The sequence below is a fragment of the Diplotaxodon limnothrissa genome, linkage group LG5, assembly GCF_057381915.1.
Source record: "Diplotaxodon limnothrissa isolate DT_005_m linkage group LG5, D_limnothrissa_male_GT1.1, whole genome shotgun sequence".
Taxonomy (NCBI): Eukaryota; Metazoa; Chordata; class Actinopteri; order Cichliformes; family Cichlidae; genus Diplotaxodon; species Diplotaxodon limnothrissa.
In genome coordinates, this window is record NC_140600.1 from 33,243,469 (window position 1) to 33,263,478 (window position 20,010).

Here is a 20,010-nt window from a genome sequence, read left to right on the forward strand (position 1 = left end):
AAAATGCTTTTACAGGATTTAATGTAATTGTTTGTCATTTATCCAGGAAACTTGAAGCAGTGACACATTAAATATCATGATGTTGAAATTCCTATTATTAGAATAGATGGTATCATAGTACAAGCAAGTAAACTTATCACATTAAATCACTGTTGTTTTGTTTTTTTACTTTGGTTTATATTTCTCTTTTTAACATAGCTCAATCCCAATATTAGCTGTTTCTGTGGGAACTGGCAGTCCTGGTTTTCATCTACAAGGGAAAATGATGAAAGTGAGCTGAGCCAAAAGGCAAGCCTCACAAACAGCTGATGGAACGCTAATTTGCAATAGGAACCCTGGAAAACACTGGACCCTTGTTCTTCCACACACATCGCTGCACACAACCCAGCGTGTCATAATGTTGATGGCAAAAATCCTATTATTCTGATCGGGTGCGCGAGAATTGAAGTAATGTGTTTGGTCATTCAGTTTCTGCAGAGACAATTTAAGCTTCTGTAAGTCCAGTAATGCCACTTTAAAGAGCCATGGGGAGGGGGAAAAATCAATACAGGGAGAATAAATGCAGCTATTCTCAAGTGGAGGTGACAGAGCAGAAAAGGACATTTTACAAAGAAAATCCTTCTAAACATATTCCACAATGCCAGAAAGGAGTAATGAATCATTTTATACATTGACAAAAACAACTGTAAAGGTCAAGAGGTTGTTTAAAGTCTGGGTGAGTGTACAGTGAACCTGCTACATGTTCTTGTTTCATACTGACTTGAGAGTTCCTCTTATTGCACAACACTCTTTAATAATAAGTTTAAATACGAACAATAGTAGTTCAGCCACATCATGATTAAGGGTCCAGTTGCAGAGGGCTAACTACAGGATGCTTGTAATCCTTTTCTGTGAAGTTTGTGTGCAGCAGGGAGTGGATGTCTGCTGGGACTGAATCAGACTAAATATCCTTCCTCACAATAGTCATCTGTGCTGTGTAAACAGCAGCGCGACAAATCTGAGAACTTCGACACAATGAGGAGAAAACTGACTAATTCTTGAACTAATAAGCAAACTTTGATGCTAAAGGCCTCTCTGTCGTCATTCCCAAGCACTTTCATGCATTTAAAAAAAAAACTAATCAAAAAGGCATCAGGATGGTGGTCTACGCTGTCTTTGAAGAAAATCATGAAAGCAAACACAACAGGAGTGACCAGAGAGGAAGTAGCAGCACACTGCCTTTGACTTCAGGAATTTTCATTGTTTCACAGAAACAATTTACCTAGTTCCTGGACGCTAAATAAAACGCCCCTTACCAGCCTGGGTGATGATGACATCTGAGAAAAGATAATTTCAAACGTAACTTCTCCTGACTAAGACTCTTTGAAGCTTTGTTCTCCAAATATCCTTTAGGTGTCTGTTTTGAAAATGAAATAATGGATTTTAGGCTCACATAAACATACATTCTCCAGAAAGCAATAACACAACACCTTACTGTTTAAAAACGTTAGGGAAGGCAGATAAAAGCAGTACTGTTATTTTATTTAGTTGTATTTGATTTTTTTTTTTCGTATTAGTGCAGTTTTAAATGAATCTGGGACTGTGCAAGGAAAGGCTTTTGCAAACTAGTAGCACGATGCCGCCCCCTTGTGGATGAAAGGAAACTACACAATCGCTTACCATGGAACTATTGCAGCGGGATAGACTTCAGTACCTAAATGGAAGAATAGCACAGAGCATATCCTGGATTAATAAAGGTATCAAAGAACACGCCCATCTCGTTTCATGAGAAACAGTTAGGGAACAATGAGGTCCTTTAGCAGCCTGAATCTAATGCAGCATAACTAAGGCTAGGTTCACACTGCAGGTCTTATTGCTCAATTCCGATTTTTTGATCAAATCCGATTTTTTTGTCTCCTCGTCCACACTACAAATAAAATGCGACAGCAAACGCTCTCTAGTGTGAACGCTCAAAGCGGCCCGCATGCGCAAAAGAAGATGTCACACACAACGCGCTCTGTTTAGACCAAGAACAAACAGTATTGTTTGACTGATGGCCGTTAATATAAAGACTTCGGACTTTACGTTTCCCAATTTTTGCTTTAAGTTATTTTGTTATTTACATAATAATGTAAATAACCTAATAATTATCCTTATTGCTGTTTAAGAGAGGAGCGGTGCTTCAAAGGATAGCTGCAGATTTCTGTCAGAATCTGCAGATTATACAGTACAAATAAAATGTTTACGTTGTCTTCCCAACAGTTTCACTGACATCTACACTGGATGGCTAGGAAGCGTTCGCGATGTCTTCTCGGGCGCTGATAATTGGCTTCAGTCTTGTGTCGGTGACGTAAAAGGCGGATTTAATGCGACTTGACCGTTCAAACAGCAGTCGCTTTCTAAAACATCGGATATGTATCGGATTCAGTACCACATAGGAAAGTGACCCAGATCGGATTTGAAAATATCGGATTTGCGCCGTTCACACTGTCATAGCATGATCGGATATGGGTCGCATAGGGTAAAAAAAAATCGGATTTGATGCGCTTTCGCCTGCAGTGTGAACGTAGGCTACGTTCACACTGCAGGCGAAAGCGCATCAAATCCGATTTTTTTTTGACCCCATGCGACCCATATCTGATCAGGGTATGACAGTGTGAACGGCACAAATCCGATCTGGGTCATTTTCGTATGTGGTACTGAATCCGATACATATCCGATGTTTTAGAAAGCGACTGCTGTGTGAACGGTCAAGTCGCATTAAATCCGTCTTTTACGTCACTGACACAAGACAGACGCCAATTATCAGCGCCGGAGAAGCGCCCGAGAAGACATCGCGAACGCTTCCTGGCCGTCCCGTGTAGATGTCAGTGAAACTGTTGGGAAGACAACGTGAACATTTTATTTGTACTGTATAATCTGACAGAAATCTGCAACTATCCTTTGAAGCACCGCTCCTCTCTAAAACAGCAATAAGGATAATTATTAGGTTATAACCTAATAATTAATCTACTGTAAACTGTAAAAATTAGGAAACGTAAAGTCCGAAGTCTTTATATTAAGGGCCATCAGTCAAACAATATTGTTTGCTCTGGGTCACACTGAGTGTCACCGCTTTGAAGGTTCACACTAGAGTGTGTTTGCTGTCCCGTTTTATTTGTAGTGTGAACAAGCAGACAAAAAAATCGGATTTGATCAAAAAATCGGAATTGAGCATTAAGACCTGCTGTGTGAGCATAGCCTAAGTTTCATCAAAGATGACAGCTTTACACTTAATCTTAAAAGCATAGTCTTTCTGTTGCCTGAATTAAAACTGGTTTCACAACATAGGAGCCTTTAAAAAAAACTGCCTTGAGAAAAGCGTTGTGAATAAGTGCTAAATGAAAGTGGAAGGCTCTGCCTCCTATTTTACTTTTGGAAACTCCAGAAATCACAATTAAGCTTCCACTCTGAGAGCAAGATCCTCTATTGGATTAATGTGCTCTTTAAAGTATCATGGGGCCTGATCATTCAGGGCTTTGTATGCGAGAAAGCCAGTGAAGAGAGGCTAATATGGGAAGAGTATCACCTCTTGTTCTAGTTCCTATCAGTACTCTCACAGGAACTTTTTGAATCAGTTGAAGGCTCCTCAGGGAAACTGTCACAATTTGTAGAAAAGAAGACCCACTGCAGGACTCAAAATCAGGCTGAAGTTAAAAGACAGAAAAGCTTTTATTGAGGTAAATTCAGAACATAAAATGACATGCAGTCATAAAGCAAGAACACATACAAGGTAGGAATATAAACAGACAACAAGCACACTGACAATACAGAAAGGTAATTAAGGCAGAGTGGAGACACCTGGGAAACCAGACACAGCTGAACCAGACGAGGCCAGGGGAAGTAAAACCAAAACCAAGGCGCAAAAGACAAATGTCTATTTAAATAAAACAGGGAGTAGCATTGCAGAGGAACATGAAACACAGTGACAAACGCTCGAAACAAAACAGAAAGGCATGCCAGAAAGTCTAGACCAAACTAAAGGAAGGAATCAAGTAACAACTAAAAAACACCAAAGAGAAAACAGAAGAAACTAAAGACTAAGAATCCTAAAGACCTGAATCAAACTGAGAAACAAAAGAGAAAGGGATTAAGAGAGGAGGCCATGAATCAACTGGAAGTTACATAGAACTAGAATCAATAAATGAAACGTACGCATAAGCAAGAAAACAAGAACCAAAAACAATGAGACTAAGTAAGGAAAATCCAGAATATAGAGATCATAACCAGATAGAGAGTACTTCATAATTCTTAATAACTACGTGATTCAGGAGTCCAAAATCCAGGACCTTAACACAACATAACATTTGGGACAGCTTAACAAATAACAATAGTCCAACCAAGCAAACATCAGTATAAGGCTCAATAGCCCAAGAGGCAATATCCTAAATTTGTTTCTTTTTGGCTCCTATTCTGCTGTAAAACATTTCTAATCTACTGTAAACTCTTCAACAGACACTTAACATCTGTAAACTGCATGTCAGGCTCTTTTAAGGATCTCTTAAGATAAAAATCTTTCATTTTCAATGTTTCAAGTTAGATTTCTTATGCTGTGTGTCATTGTCCTGGGTGTGACCCAGTGTTTTGTGTTTAATTTATATTTCTTGTTAATTGTATTCATGGTTTAAGTTCTCTTGATGTTATATTTAGCCTGTTTCTCAGTGTCATGTCTGCATCTTTGTGAACTGTCTCATGTTTCCTGATTTATTTTGATAGTCTCAGTCCTGCGTGCAATGTATCCAGTTTTGCTTCCCCTTGTCTTGTTATGTTTGATCACTCCCAGCCGTGCTGTCCTCCTGTGGCTTATTTCCTCCTTATCACTCAGTGTATTTAAGCCCTGTGTTTCTCTCTGGCAGTGTTGTACCCTTGTCGTGCTGTGGTTTCCCCTCTGTGTTTCTGGTAACCGTCTAGTTCTTTGTTCAGTTTTGTTTCAAGTTTCCCCAGTTTTTCTGGTTAGTGCTACATGCTTTGAGTTTTAGTTTCATGTTCAAGTTCGCCAGCAAATGAAGCTGCGTTTTGAGTTTAATTTTTCCATCTCGTGAGTCCTGCAATTGGGTCCCATTTCCTGCCTGCCACACAGCAAACCTTGACACTAAATAAGTTCAGTGGGACTTGAAAATTGAGGTGCTATGAAACAGGGTATGTAGTGCCTTATTAAAAACATTACTTGTATTACAAAGACATGGTGTTTGCCTCTGTTGAAACAAATTCAGTCCTGCAATTTAAAATTTGTCCATAATAATATTATTATATACTGCAATATAAATCTCCTTTCTTCTTGTTCTTTTTCATCTTCTTACACCTCGATCCTTTAAGGGTCACCACAGCTCCTCTTTCATACTGAACCTTCTGCATATAATCCACCTGTGTGTACTTCCCTTCATTTATGTTCCTTTGTCTTCTTGAAATATATTTTCACCATAGTCATTTTGATTCCTTCCGCTAAATCTGCTACCATGTGGGTTTTTTTGGGGTTTTTTTGCATTTCTCTCCTTAACAACAATTATAATCCACACCTCCTCATCTCCTCTCTTCTATTATATGCCTGCTAAAGGTATCACTCTCTCCCCCTGAGAACACTCTCGCTCTTTCATCCAATCCATATCAAATTTTCTTCTTATCTATAGTAAGAAGCAATAGTAGAAGAGTTTGAATTTACTAATGTTCCCCTGTGCATTGTTTCCCTTCTACCTGGTCTCTTGCAAATACAATATATCTACATCCAAATCAAATCAAATCAAATCACTTTTATTGTCACATCACATGTGCAGGTAGATTGGTACAGTACATGTGAGTGAAATTCTTGTGTGCGAGCTTCACAAGCAACAGAGTTGTGCAAAATACAATAATGTAAACAAGCAAAATACAAGAATGGCTACATCTGAAACTAATAAATATATGTACAATATATAATAGTATATGCATTTCTGGATGTGTATACTAAATATTTTTCTACGTGTGTGTGTGTGTGTGTGTATACACATATTTTACAAATTAAATAGAGTAAACAATAAATAAAATATATAAAAATATACAGAGTGAGACATGTGCAAAACAGTGGCATTACTGTACAGTATGGAGTGCATAATGTTAAAGTTCCAGTAGTGAAGCTGAGGTGTCTATGACGTGTTCAGCAGTCTGATGGCCTGGTGGAAGAAGCTGTCTCTCAGTCTGCTGGTTCGGGACCGGATGCTGCAGAACCTCCTTCCTGATGGAAGTAGTCTGAACAGTTTATGGCTGGGGTGACTGGAGTCCTTGATGATCCTCCCCGCTTTCCTCAGGCAGCGCTTCCTGTAGATGTCTTGGAGGGAGGGAAGCTCACCTCCAATTATCCGTTCAGAGCACCGCACTACTCGCTGGAGAGCTTTGCAGTTGTAGGCGGTGCTGTTGCCATACCAGGTGGTGATGCATCCAGTGAGGATGCTCTCAATGGCACAGTGATAGAAGGTCCTGAGGATGCGGGGGCTCATGCCGAATCTTTTCAGTCTCCTGAGAAAGAAGAGGCGCTGCTGCGCCTTCTTCACTGTTTTGTTTGTGTGTACTGACCACGTAAGATCCTCAGCCAGGTGTACGCCAAGGAACCGGAAGCTGCTCACTCTCTCCACAGCAGCGCCATTGATGGTGATGGGGGTGTGTACTTCTCTGCACCTCCGGAAGTCCACTATCAACTCCTTTGTCTTTGCGACGTTGAGGGTGAGATGGTTGTCTTGACACCAGTGGGTCAGGGCGCTGACCTCCTCCCTGTAAGCTGTCTCATCACTGTTGGTGATAAGACCCACCACTGTAGTGTTGTCCGCAAACTTCACAATGATGTTGGAGTTGTTAGTGGCTGTGCAGTCGTAGGTGTAGAGTGAGTACAGGAGAGGGCTCAGTACACACCCCTGTGGAGCACCAGTGTTCAGTGTGATGGGGGATGAGGTGATGCTGCCCAGTCTGACCACTTGGCGTCTGTCAGACAGGAAGCTAAGGATCCAGCTGCAGAGGGAGCTGCTCAGTCCTAGATCCTGCAGTTTCCTGTCCAGCTTCGAGGGAACGATGGTATTGAATGCTGAGCTGTAATCTACAAACAGCATTCTCACATACGTGTCTCTCTTCTCCAGGTGTGACAGGGCAGTGTGTAGTGTCAGGGCTATGGCATCATCGGTGGACCTGTTGTGGCGGTATGCGAACTGTAGAGGGTCCAGTGAGTCGGGTAGTGCAGAGCGGATGAAGTCCCTGACCAGCTTCTCGAAGCATTTGCTCACGATGGGGGTCAGGGCTACAGGTCGCCAGTCGTTCAATGAGGAGATGGTGGAGGATTTGGGTACAGGGACGATGGTGGCCATTTTGAAGCAGGCTGGGACTACAGACAGAGAGAGGGAAAGGTTGAAGATATCATATCCTTATATCATATCATACCAGATCTCTCTTTTTACCAAGCCAGTGTCCCTATATTTAAAGTCCCTATGCCTACCTTTCCTTCTCTCTCACTTCCTCTGAACATGCCTTCCCCCTCGCCTCTTTTGTCTCCAGTGGTAAGTTTACACCGGCACCCCAATTGCTCAAAAGCACTGGATGTGGTTGCTGTTATTCTGGCTCGAAATGATCTAGAATGCAAGTCTTATCTGCGCATCAGACCCATTCACCTTGAAATTCATTAAATTTATGAATATAATCACTGAGTCAGCCCAAGCAAAGTCCAACTTCCACCGAACAGGTCTGACTTATTGCTATCAATATGAACCCAGTTCTTAGTATGGTTTCAAAACGACTCATACCCCACACTTCCAAAGTGCCATCTACAGCAGCAGCCCCCAACACCCGGGCCTCGGACCGGTACCGGTCCGTGAGTCGCGAGAGTTGAGGCTCAGGTGTGAAATGTATGGTTTTCAGCGTTATTTTGTTATCGTTTTTATCATTTACTCGGTTTTCCTGGGTCTTTTCACATGTGTTATGAATAAATCTTCTTTTTTTCGGTACCGGTACTAGTTTTATTTTGTTGTATTTATCCGCGACACATTAAAGGCCGGTCCGGGAAAATATTGTTGGGCATAAACCGGTCCGTGGCGCAAAAAAGGTTGGGGACCGCTGATCTACAGGACAACCCAAGGGACGTGATCAAATGCCTTTTACAAATGTGCAAAAAATATGTAGACTGTTTGAGCAAAAACCCATACACCTTCAAAGATCCTTGAGAGGATAAAGAGCTGGTCCAGTGTTCCACAACCAGAACAAAAGTTATATTGTTCTGTCTGATGCCGAGGTTCAGCAAAAGGACAGGCTTTTCTCTCTATTATACGGTGGCCCTGAGAGGCCAAACGGACTGCAACTTCCCTATTTACACACAATTTGATGCACTGAACAACACACAAACGAAGAAAGCCACGCCCCCAACCAGACCATAGCTCTGCCTGCAGGAGAACTTTCACCAAGGTCAACCCACGGAAAGCTGCTGGACCAGACAACATCCCAGGTCGACTGCGCTGATCAGCTGGCCGATGTCGTCACAGACATTTTCAACTCATCGCTGAGCCAGATGATCGTCCCAGCATGCTTAAAGTCCACCACCATCATCCCAGTGCCAAGGAAATCCTCAGTATCCTGCCTGATGACTACCGTCGAATCACCCTGACCCACATCATCATGAAGTGCTTTGAGACACTTGTCAAGGCACATGTGAAGAGCAACGTCCCCTGCTCACTGGATCCGCTGCAGTTTGCATACCGGCTGAACAGGTCGACTGAGGATGCCATTGCCACTGCACTTAACCTCTGCCTTTCCCACCTGGACAAGAAAGACACTTATGTCAGAATGCTGTTCATAGACCTTAGCTCAGCATTCAACACCATTATCCCCCAATAACTGTTTGAGAAACTCAGCAAGCTGGGACTGAGCGCCTCTCTCTGCAACTGGATACTAGATTTCCTGTCAGAGAGGCCTCAGTCTGTCCGAATCAGTGACATCTCCAGCACCATCAGACTGAGCACAGGAGCTCCTCAGGGCTGTTCTCAGCCCACTGTTGTTCACTCTCCAGACACACAACTGCACCGCCCTACACAGCTCTAACCACGTCATCAAGTTTGCTGACGACACAACCGGGGTTGGACTCATCAGCAGCAACGGCGTACAGAGATGAGGTTCAGCATCTCAACATCTCAAATGACCTCTGTTAGGATGCCTGGGTCGTTGACCCAGGGTTTTTGAGTTTATTATATTTATAATTTCTAGTCTTTGGTTTCTTTGAGTTCTGTCTTATGGTTTATGTCTCTGTCTTCTCTAGTTGCTCTGTCTCCCCTGTCAGCTGTATTCCCTTGTCTAGTTCGCGTCTCTGTGTATCCTTAGTTGCTATATCTCCGTGTCCAGTCAGTGTCTGTGTCTGCCCTGGTCCCACGTCTCTGTTCCCTCTGTTACAGTGCGTGCGAGTCTGTGTCTTTAGTTCAGTCAGTGTCATGTTTCCTGTTTTATTTTGAAGGTCCTTGTCTGAGGTTAATGTATCTGGTTTCGCTTCCCCTTGTCTCGTTAGGCCTGATTTGCCCCAGCTGTGTTTCCCTCCTGTTATTCATTCCCTGATTGCTCCCTCTGTGTATTTAAGCCCTGTGTTTCTCTGTGTCTGTGTTGCGATCTACCGTTTACCTAGCTGTGTGTTCTGTCAGGCCTCCGGTGTAAGTTTATTTTGATTTTTTCCAGTTATGTTATATTTGAGTTTAACATTAAAGCTGTTTTGAGTTCACATCTGTCTCCGGGGTCTGCACCTTGGGTCCTATTCCTGTCTGCACACAGCCGCTCATAACAGACCTCGCCTGGATGACCAACACCACCTGCTGTTCATCCACACTGAAACGACTGAAAAATAGTGATGTGCGGATCGATACTGAAATATCGATTCCTCAGATACCAGTCATTTATGTTCTATAATCGATTCTCACATTAAAATATCAATATTTTAGTAATTTAGGGTAAATTTGTAGTTTATCATTAACAGGAACACAGTGGAAAGAAACTATATCATTCGGATTGTCAACATTGGAAGGAACTACTTCCTCTTCTGCCTTTCATAGTCATGTGCAAAATACAGCTGTATAAATGTGTCCAGCCCCTTGGCGTGTGCACTCACAACAATGGCTGAGTGTAATTGGAGTTACATGCAGACGTATTTTACCTCCACAAACAGCCGAGATGTGGTTTGCAATACATGTGGCAAGACAGTGAGGTGTTGTGGCAACACCACTAACCTCGTGAAATACCTCACAGTAAATCAGATCACAGAATATGACGAGCTTATGTTGAGGCGAACTGAAGAGGAGGACAGGGACAGGTGCTGCTAGGGCGAGACAGACGTCTCTCACTGAATCCTTTAGTGCTGCAGGTAGGCAGCGTGCTCAAATAGCGCACAACTTCAGTTTTTTTATTTCTATATGATGAATTCTGCATTATTAAGTGATAAGAGCAAGTAATATGATGTCCTGTAATCATGATGATGCTATAATTTGAGATACAATAAAAGATACAATAAATAAAGTAAGTTTTTGTACAAAGTATCGGTATCGGATCAGTATCGTCGATACCACCCTGAATTTTTTTTCGGATCGGAAAGGAAATCAGTGGTATCGCACATCACTACTGAAAACGCTTACGTGCCATGCGTGAAACATAAGACGATTCGACCTGCGTCATTTCTGTCTGACGTTTATTTACTTTCTGGCTCTTTGAAACATGGCAGCAAAATGTGGAGGCAAAGCACCGAGTTTTTTAAATGGACTGACATTGAGGTGGAGTTGTTGCTGCGAGTAACACAAAAGTACAAAGTTGCAAAAGCGAGTGACTATCAAAGAATCTGAAGAAAAGCTATCTGGAGCATGTACATTGCATATTAATCTTTAATAGGGCTGTCAAAATTGAGCACAAACAAAACAACTGCTGTATTATGCCCTCTGCTATCTTAGTTTAATTGGTCACATGACTGCATCACATGACTAAAATGTGTCATGGTTTGCCCCCTGTTTTCGCAGTCCACATTGATCCTTTTACATTAGTCTTAAGTGTATATTTATTCTCTTCTTATATTTATTGTTGTTTTTTTTGCACTGAATGGAACTGAAGACTTGTTGTCTCATCTCTCTATATACTGTACTGTTTATAGCAGAGATGACAATAAAGTTTACTTCAACTTTGATAAACTTTCCCAGGGAGGCCGAGGACTTTGATCCCTGTGAAGTTAGAACACACCTTCTTAAAAACAGAGGGACCCACTACCCCACTCCGCCAATCCAGAGGCATTGCACCATCCCTCAATATGTATACAAATATGTATGGATACAAATTCACTTGAGGCCAAAGACAATACAATATATGTTTTATTTTGTTTTTATGTGTTTTGAAAAGCTAAGCATAAAAGCTACTGGTTCCATCTATGTGAAACATAATACTTTAATTAATGCTGCTTGTCCACAGTTTATCATTTTGTTTGGGGCTTTGAACTCCCACATGTTTTGAAAGGCAGTTCATTTGGTAAAAAACAACAACAACAAAAAACAAAGAAGAAGAAGAATAGCCTTTCTGTAAAATTCATGCAGAATTAAACAATAAACAATAAACCTGTGTCCCTTTGCTTGTGGCTTTGGTTTAATAATTGTACTTCTGTATAATCAGACTAACCACAAAAAAGTCACACTTTATGTTTGAAACCTTACTTAAAGCAATAAAGAACAAAGAAAGCTAACTAAATTATTTTAAGTTTAAAATTATTTGCATCACTGTAAAAAATATAAAAACTCCATCTCTGATTTTATTGGTCAACAAAGCTGAATGGGAGCCACACATAAATATTCCATTAAGATTCTCACATTATTATCAGCACACCATTACCGCTAGTCCATTATGGCATACAAGCGTCACATTGAAGGTATGTTCCAGTCCAACAGAGCAGTGTTTGACTTCACTGTTACCTCTGCTATAACATTAATATCACACATTAATCTTGGCTGCAATCCCACAGCGTATCTTTGGGGACTAACTGCATTACTGGAACGATGCTGTGCTCATACTGATGCTGTGAGGGATGTATCAGGGGAGCTATGAAAGACCACATAATTAACTCGCGGGCCAACCAAATAAGTCATATTCAGATAAATTATTCAGTATTTGCAGGCGTATGAATGTGCTGCTTCCTCATATTGCAGGCAACACAACAGTGACTTACTGAAACATTAGCAGTTCATTGCTGTCCAATTTATTACAATGCTGGGTCATTTCCATGAGGATACAAATTACAGATTCAGTGGGGCCTACTCTTGCATGTGGAATGCTAAAGAGTCTGTGCAGAGAGCAAAGACAACCACAACCCGAACCTGTGAAAGATGGCAGTTTTTAAGGAATCTGGAAAACAAAAATCACAAAATGATAGAAAACTACAAATTTGTGTGTTGAAAATTCTAAATTGAAACAAACAGAACAGAAGAAAAGGTACAGAAACATAAGCACTTCCTTACTTTTTTGTTGTTCTGGTCAGTCTGTGTTTTACTTTCTGACATTTCCTCTCATCCCCTCTTCTTCTGCAGATAGAGCTGAGTAAATAAAACGAGTCAATAAAATGTGAAGGCCAAAACCGCTTTTGTGGGGTACAAAATATTTGCATAATCACATTAGTTACACCTTGTCTGTGAAGGTTCTCAGTCATCCAGGTCATCGTAGTCAAAGGAGCTTGCAAAGAAAAGCGTCTGGACTTCTTTAAGTTGCTTGAAGACGTTTCACCTCTCATCCGAGAAGCTTCTTCAGTTCTAAGGTCAAATGGTGGAGAGTCCCAGATATACACCTAGTGGGAGTAACCCCCCACAGAGGGACAAAAGGACCCCCTGATGATCCTCTAATTGCCTGAGCCAAGGTGTGAAACTGGGTGTGGGTCCCAATCAGCCAGAGTTTCGGGTGTGTTCATTGTGAAACCTGGCCCCACCAACGCCCAGTTAGGATAGCTGCACGGAAGCACTCAAAACGTGCGGCTAAATGGGCGTGCTTAAAGTCAGCAAAGAGTCACAGAAAAGAAGACCAGACACCAGCGAGGGAGGATAAGAAGGACAGACGCAACAACATTGTCATCCCCTATGTAGCCGGTGTATCAGAGAAACTCAGGAGAGTTTTTTCCAAGCATGACATCCCAGTGTATTTCAGACCCAGCAACACGCTCAGACAGAAACCGGTTCACCCGAAAGACAAAACGCCAAAACACAAACTTAACAATGTGGTGTATGCTGTACAGTGCAGTGAGGAATGCCCAGACCTCTACATCGGAGAGACCAAACAGCCACTTCACAAGCGCATGGCACAACACAGAAGAGCCACCTCCACAGGACAAGACTCAGCAGTCCATCTGCATCTTAAGGATAAAGGACACTCTTTCGAGGATGCCAATGTTCACATTTTGGACAGAGAGGACAGATGGTTTGAAAGAGGAGTGAAAGAAGCCATCTATGTCCACTGTGAGTGACCATCTTTGAACAGAGGCGGTGGTTTACGACACCAACTGTCTGCCATCTATAATCCAGTTTTGAGATCCCTTCCCAGACGCCTTAACGCCCACTCACATCCTGGGCCATCTGACCTCAGGAATTCGCATGATAAGGTGGGGCCAGGTTTCACAATGAACACACCCGAAACTCTGGCTGATTGGGACCCACACCCAGTTTCACACCTTGGCTCAGGCGATTAGAGGATCATCAGGGGGTCCTTTTGTCCCTCTGTGGGGGTTTACTCCCACTAGGTGTATATCTGGGACTCTCCACCATTTGACCTTAGAACTGAAGAAGCTTCTCGGATGAGAGGTGAAACGTCTTCAAGGAACTTAAAGAAGTCCAGACGCTTTTCTTTGCAAGCTCCTTTGACTAGTTACACCTTCATTATCATAGACACAGGTGTAACTAATACAAACAGTGCCTGCATTCCAGTGTCAGACTCCTATTGGCTTGCATATCTTACTGCCATTCAAATTAATACAGTGAATAGGGTTTATATAGGTATTTAAATATTTGAAACTCTGAACTCTTTGCGCATGCATCTTTATTGTATTTAAAGTTATCAGTCTGTCTTTATATCTGCTTTGACTGGTGATCATACACATGCAGTTTTTTATGTCCTGTTGATTGAAATCTATTAGCAAAATTAATTTAGATAATAGAATTAGGTCAGTAAGTGTTTGGACAATGACTCAATTTTTATATTTTTGCATTTCTACACTCTTCATTCTTCAATCTTTATTCAAGAGGTTTAAACAAATTATTGTCAATTATTACCCTTTCATGCATAGTGGTCACTACAGTGGACAGCTATTCAAAGGCTGTTTTCTTGTATTTGTGTCATTGTTGATGGTATACTTGCTCATAAACCACTATGTTGAACACTGATGTGTCACTCCATACCCTGCCACCCACCGGTCATTTAATGTTACTATAGATGTTTGACATGTTTCATTGCAATTTTTTATTGTTTTGTTTAATTGTTTTGTTTTAATTGTTATTCAACCCTGTCATGCATGAATTATGATAGCCTCAATCAGGATTTTTTTCCTCAAGTATTTTTATTCATCTTTTCATTCTTAAAGATGAATAGAAATACTTAAGAAAAAAATCCTGATTGAGGTTGTCATAATTCATACATGAAAGGGTTAATTCTAAGGATTTTTAAATGCTGCATTTTTAAATACAGTCAATGAATTTCTTTTCTCTACAGCTTAAAGACATCATGAAATGCTGTTTCCTCCCTTGAGATGCTCTGCCAGGCCTTTATTTAAGTAACTTTCAGTTACTGCTTGTTTGTGGGTCTCTGTGCATTCAGCTTTGTCTTCAGTAAAGCATCCTCTGATGGGTTGGGATCAAATGACTAATTGACAAACGGACAAATATCCCATTTCTTTGCCTTGAAAAACCCTTGTGTCACTTTTTACAGTATGCTTTGGGTCATTGTTTGCACATATGAAGCACTGTTGGATCACTTTTGCAGTCTTGGTTGTATAAATCTGAGCAGAGAGAATAACCTTGTACACTTCAGAATTCACCTGCTGCCTCTATCTATGCCCATGCCATAAGATTTACATTATGAACTGTTTATCTCCTTCGCTGTATTCTCTGAATTTAATTTAATTTGGTATTAATTAGTTAATTTTATTTAGTTTCCCCCTGCATTAAAGTCTAGATTGTCTTACAAATGAAGAAACATTCTAATAATGACGACTGAAAATTGTGAAAAAGCCAGCACTTCAGGTTAGATTCATCTTCCAAGCAAACATGATCAAAATAATACTATTTTACGGCAGAATGGTGAGCGTGCAAGAAAAAGAGTCCACATGCTTGTATGTGAAAGAATTTAATAGCTGCTAAGCTTACAAGGCAAAGAAGTGGCCCGGAACAAAACCCTGAATCAAATGACTCCAGGGGTGCTGTTTTGAGGTCGCTGATGTTGACCTCCGTTTTGAAGAGGGCCAAACAAAGTGTGACATATCTTTAAAGCTTCTCTGTGGCCCCGTAGCTGCACTGCAAACAGAGCACAGTGCAAAGATTAAAGCTCTTTGTTACCATGGAGATCAGGACTGAGGCCGACACTTGACAGGTGAATGGAAAGAGATGAGAGGAGGGGTTAATTGACAATAGGGGGTGGGTTCAAATCTCACCCTTTACGCTCATTGGTCCGCTTTGCATCACGTTGCCTGTATGGAATGCAAACGAAAGAGTCGCTTCGGTCTACCCTCCCTAGGCCAAGTCTCCTTTGCCGCTGTTTCTTCTGCCGTTGCTGGAGTGCTCCGAGTCTGTTGGGCGCAGCGAGCCACCGTCCAGTGTAGAATATCAGGAGAAACACTGAGCGAGAGCAGTCAGAAGGAGAAGCGACGAAACAAGGTTTTCGGCAACGGTAAGGTCACGTATATTTGGCTTCTTGGCGCAGGATGTCACGGTTCGTACAAGGGTCACATACCTGTTTGTATGTGTTTATATGTGCTTCGGAACGCGTGAGGTTAGTCGATAGCACAAGCAGACGTCTACACGGGCCCCAGAACAGCAGCAAGCGTTTTTCTAGCTGACTTGCTAACGTCGACGTTAGTTTAAGTGCTAAGTTTACTGTTCAAATCCTCATATAGGAACAAAATTGTGTTATTATTATGAATAACAACAATTCAGATGTAGCTAACGTTAGCTAGTTTTGTAATGGAATTCATTGCCAGCAGGAAAGGAGTAAAAATGCTTATGAATGAGACAGCGCATGAGCGAAACGTTTAAATGCAATGTTTTGGCCAATAATAAGCCTCCCTTTTTGTTTTTAATTGACAACAGTGTCTGTAGGGTGTAGCTTTGCTAATTTTGAAATGCTAGGCAAAGTTGGCCAAGTGGATACCAACAAGGAGCTGTGGCCCCTAAGGTCATGACATTTGGCATAAAGGAGGTAGTTATGTTGACAAGTGAAGGTCAACACAGCCGATGGCCCGGGCCCTTTAAAAAGCTGCATGGAACAGTCTGTCCATTTAAGGAAAATTAGCAGTGCTTTTAGGAGCAGAAATCTGTGAGGCAGAAAAACAGAAAAACTCACCCAAACTAAAGCACAACCTCTTGGATGGTCTCTACTACACTACAAGCCATGATAATGAGGTCCACTTTAAGGACTCTAAAGTAGTGGAGCTTGGTCTTTGACTTTCATGGGCTCCAGATGTGTGTGTTTGAACACCTGTCGGTTATTTTGGCCTTCCTCCTGAGTTGTAAGCCTCAGTTTAAAGTTAAACTGAGGCTAAAACCATCCACGCTATGAATGTGGTTTTAGTGCTATAAATTTGGCCATTTTAACATGGAAGTTTCTGGGAATTTTGGAGCCAGCCTCAAGTGGCATCTAGAGGAACTAGAGTTTTGTTTTTTCCTTTTTCTTGTTGGCTTCATTTTTCGCCTTGACGGTAGTCACACGAAGTGATGGAGAGCCTGTCACTATTGTGGCTCAAAGACCCTCTCCATCATCATCTGGACACCAGCTGCAGCCATTAATGGTTTTTTCACGGAGTTACCTAGATTACCTTTACAGTTTCTTCCAGATAGCTCTTGAACAAATGTTGGATTTCTTTTAAAGCCACAGTTATAATTTAAATTAAAATCAGATTAAGCAGAACAACTACAGGTCCAGGCTTGGTTTGGTTTCTATGTTTTATTAAAATCTTATTAATTTTCAAAGTTCAGCTTATTAATTTACAGAGGGTGTTGTGCTTTACTTGCCTTGTTATGGCCTTGGTTTGAAGGTTATTTTGTACCTGATTTGCATCCGTTTCCTGGAGCCAGTGAGTTGAGACGGCCACTTCAAAAGGTGCTGCAAGATGGTGCCGAATATCACTGTAAAAAAACTGTGAGGCGTCAAAATCTATAAGCGGTATATAATTATGATGAGAATAATACTAAACTGTTAAACCTATATCCATGCCTATATTTAACTTGCAGTGAATCTTTTTTAGATTAGGGATGTTTACTGATTTGTAGCTGGGGGGGGCAAGCATTTACATCACTTCAGCTCATACAAACAACTGACTAGTTGTCTGCAGCAGAAAAATAACACAGCAGGCTTAGGGAAGAAACTTGTAGATTTTCTACAGTGACACTGGGGTTAACTGAAGAAGAATTATGCATTATCCACTTAAAAGCATGTCAAGCTATTGTAGTAGAGGCTCCTTTAAAAACCTGAGAATAGTTAGCCAGCTGTGAAAAATCAAGCAGAGATAATTAGTTACCCTTCAATTCCTATAGACAGCACCTGATCTGATGCTGTTATTCAAATTAATTATGGGCTTTTATCAGGTATTTATGAAAAGGTTTATTTGTTTATTTCACAAGAGAGAGAGAGAAGCCACACTTTGTTCCTATGTTTTGTTTAGAGATGAGCTCATTTACATATGCATACTGCTTTACATTTACTTGTGACTTGCAACTGCCTCTACCCTTCAGTACACAGTTTGTTCATTTTTATTATTATTATTTTTAAACTGCTTATTTATTTCAGGGTCACATAGTGGCTATAGCTGACACCGTATGAAAATGGACTTCTTCATTAAAGTAGATGACAATTCAGGTGAAATAATGCTATGACACACTGATGACCTTAAACTGCATCCCAGGGCCCATACATAGGTGTAAATTATTAGGTTGGCCTTTGGCTACATCCACATTAGTCCAGATAAATTTGAAAACTGCGTTTTCGTCTGAAAACGCTGTGCGTCCACACTATCATTTTCAGTCGTTTTCACATTGTTGTTCATCCACATTTTAACGGCCGAAAATGCTTACGTTTCAGTACTGCGTGAAAAGCAAGACGATTTGTCTTGCTTCATTTCTGTCTTCTGTTTATTTACTTTCTGGCTCTTTGAAAAGTTGCAGCAAAACGTCGAGGAAAAGCACCGAGTTTTTTAAATGGACTAACAATGAGGTGGAGTTGTTGCTGCAAGTAACATTAAACTACAAAGTTGCAAAAGCAAGTGAGAATTAAAGAATTTGAAGAAAAGCTCTCTGGAGCATGTACATTTGATATTAATCTTTAACCCTTTAAGACCTACCATAGAACCAAGTACGCCAGAGCTTATATTATATTTTTACATGGTGTGGTGCCATTTTTGGGAGCATTTCAAGTTGCTATACATCAATACAACCATTATAGCCCAGATTTTAATAATATGTCTGCATTAAGTGCATAGTAATTACATAAATTGCAAAAAGTGCAATAAACTACAAAAAAAAATTGAAAATCGTTTTTGCTTTTTTAACATATATTTCTAGTTAGAGAAATTTAAGAGGCTTATCCCTCAAAACTGTAAATACAAAAAAGTTGCACAAAATAGTTTCCTACCACAGGAAATTTATTTTGAGTGTCTTCATAGTTTTATTTTTGAAATACACCAATTTTTATATACTGCAGGAAAAACGAAAATAAATATTATAGTGCAAATTTGCAAAAAAGCAGCATATGCATCAAAATAAACTATTTCCAGCAGTGCAATATGAGTTCTAAGCATCCCAGAAATGACACAGAAAGTCATAAAGTCAAAGATAACTTTTAAAAACACCAGTATAGGCTCATGAGGTCCTGATGGTAAAAAAAACTACATTTCCGCAAAAACGACGTCACTTCCGGTTTCGGGCATGTAATGGTGGACATGCGAAAATTCGCGCTGACGTCTATTCCAACGTAGGAAGTGTTATGAACAGCTGATCGGATCGGCAAAGCGTGTTTCTGGAATATTATGTTTTTGTTGCTCCAAGCGCTTTTTATGCAGTTTTTGCAAAGCTATATGTGGAAGGAAACTGTGACCTAGGACAAGCTGATGGCATAAGATGTAAGTACAACTCCTCCGGTTTCATATGCAAAAAAAATTATTGCGCTAGCTTACGTGGTTTGAGAGCTAACGGGATTTAAAAATAGTTACGCAAAACAGAGCGTGCCCGCTCTGACCGGCTTTAAAGGGTTAATAGGGCTGTCAAAATTGAGCGCAAACAAAACAACTGCTGTATAATGCCTTCCGCTATCTTAGTTTAATTGGTCACATGACTGCACCACATCACTAAAATGTGTCATTGTTTTCGAAAAGGCTCCAGGTTCGCTGTCCACACTGCGATGCGAAAACGGCGTTTTCAAATGTATCCGCTTTGGAGAGCGTTTTCAAAACGCTGCGTTTTCCTTGACCGAAAATGCCGTCTCAGTGTGGATGGAAGGCCAAAACGAAGAGAAAAAGATGCGTTTTCAAACGAACATGTATTAGTCTGGACATGGCCTGTGTGTCTACTTCAGTGTCTTTTAACATTATAAACATTGACTAAAGCTTTCTGTCAGAATGTCAACATGTGTTATGTTTTTCATAATTTTAAACCTGTTGAGTAACACATCTGTTATTTTGGGCACAAGATTTTGCTTCTGAAAGGTAGTAAATTAACACAGTTAAGCTCTCTCGGCTACTTCAAAATGACAAAGTGGCTTCTCTGTTATCCTTTGGATAAGCTCTAATTTTTGTTGTCTCTC

The 20,010-nt window shown here is 40.8% G+C and overlaps 1 protein-coding gene across 1 annotated transcript in view; it reads left to right on the forward strand.

Moving 5' to 3' along the window:
• The first annotated feature begins 15,834 nt into the window (after nucleotides 1–15,834).
• The window catches only part of phc2b (polyhomeotic homolog 2b (Drosophila)), a 44,105-nt gene continuing 39,929 nt past the window's right edge, over nucleotides 15,835–20,010 (forward strand). The window contains exon 1 of the mRNA XM_085354585.1: nucleotides 15,835–15,888. The gene's annotated coding sequence lies outside the window, so the exon portion shown is untranslated. The remainder of the gene's footprint in view (nucleotides 15,889–20,010) is intronic.